At 35.5% G+C, this 1,438-nt stretch overlaps 1 long non-coding RNA gene across 1 annotated transcript in view; it reads left to right on the forward strand.

The window, feature by feature from the left end:
* The first annotated feature begins 388 nt into the window (after positions 1-388).
* LOC104996443 overlaps positions 389-1,438 on the forward strand; it is a 40,640-nt gene continuing 39,590 nt past the window's right edge. Inside the window, exon 1 of the long non-coding RNA XR_826191.1 lies at positions 389-598. This is a non-coding gene — a long non-coding RNA (uncharacterized LOC104996443). The remainder of the gene's footprint in view (positions 599-1,438) is intronic.

Below are 1,438 nucleotides of genomic sequence, written 5' to 3' on the forward strand. Positions count from 1 at the left end.
GTTCAACTAATTTTATAAAAACCCTATAATGAAGACTTTAAAAAAATAATAATGTATGTATTTTTAAAATTTCAGATTTATTGAGATATAATTTACATATAAAATTGTAAGCTATTTAAAAGATACACTGTGGTGATTTGCAATACCTGCAAATCCTCCCATTTAGTGAAAGGATGTGAAAGGATTCCTCCCATCTAGTTATTTAACCACACCCATCATTTTACATGTTTACCTTGAGGAAATACCAAGTGAAATAAGCCAGACCCATAAAGAAAAATAACTGCATGGTATCACTTTTATGTAGAATATACAATTTTTAAAAAAGTTAAATTCAGAAGGATAGAGTATAAAAAATTATTTGGTGGGACCTGGGGAAGGGGTGGGTAAAAGTGTACAAACTTTTAGGTGTAAGATGAATAAGGTCAATATGTTCTTTATTACATATTGTTTACTTGTTTTATTGCTTTCCTTATCTTTTGGTTTAAACATAAGTATAACTCACATCTGGAGAAGAAAATGGCAATCCACTCCGGTATTCTTGCCTGGAAAATCCCATGGACGGAGGAGCCTGGTAACTAAAATATGTATTACTCACATGGTATATATATATTTCCTTCTTATTATCATCTGAATGTTCACCATCCAGACTTATTATTTGCTAAGTGGAAGAATGAAGGGGTGGAAGTGGGCACAGGGGGCAGTGTCAGCTAGTGTAAATTTTTAGAACATGTTTCACATAATTTGTGGATATATTTAATTTGAGTCAGATTACATTCATGAAGGTCATTATGTCTCACAGCAAACCCTCATAGAATAGAATTCTCTTCCATTATTTAATGATTATTTGTATCTTCTCAGTCATTTAAGTTTAGGGCAGCATAGCTGATTTAACATGAAGATCACATCTTTGTGCTGTCCCTCTTATAGGTTCATCTTCCCTAATACTCTGTTGAGTGGAAATAGTGACTTGTGACCCAACAGGAATTGCTTCTCTTTCCTTGTGGCTCATTGATAGCTCTCATTTTCAAAACTAAATATTCCAACAAAAGAATCTTGATTATGTTATTTAGAAACTTCTCATAAACTTTTAGTAAAATCTGTAGACTCCTTAATTCCAAAAGCAAATATTTGTTTTAATGTACTCCAATGATTTGCTTCAAATTCTGGTATTAGCATGAAATTTTGTGAAATTTAAGAAAATCTGCAACGGCACCCCACTCCAGTACTCTTGCCTGGAAAATCCCATGGACAGAGGAACCTGGTAGGCTGCAGTCCATGGGGTCGCAAAGAGTGGGACACGACTGAGCGACTTCACTTTCACTTTTCACTTTCCACTTTCATGCATTGGAGAAGGAAATGGCAACCCACTCCAGTGTTCTTGCCTGGAGAATCCCAAGGATGGCGGAGCCTGGTGGGCTGCCGTCTGTGGGGTCACAAA

The sequence above is a fragment of the Bison bison genome, unplaced genomic scaffold (genome assembly GCF_000754665.1).
Source record: "Bison bison bison isolate TAMUID 2011002044 unplaced genomic scaffold, Bison_UMD1.0 scf7180017864294, whole genome shotgun sequence".
Classification (NCBI taxonomy): Eukaryota; Metazoa; Chordata; class Mammalia; order Artiodactyla; family Bovidae; genus Bison; species Bison bison.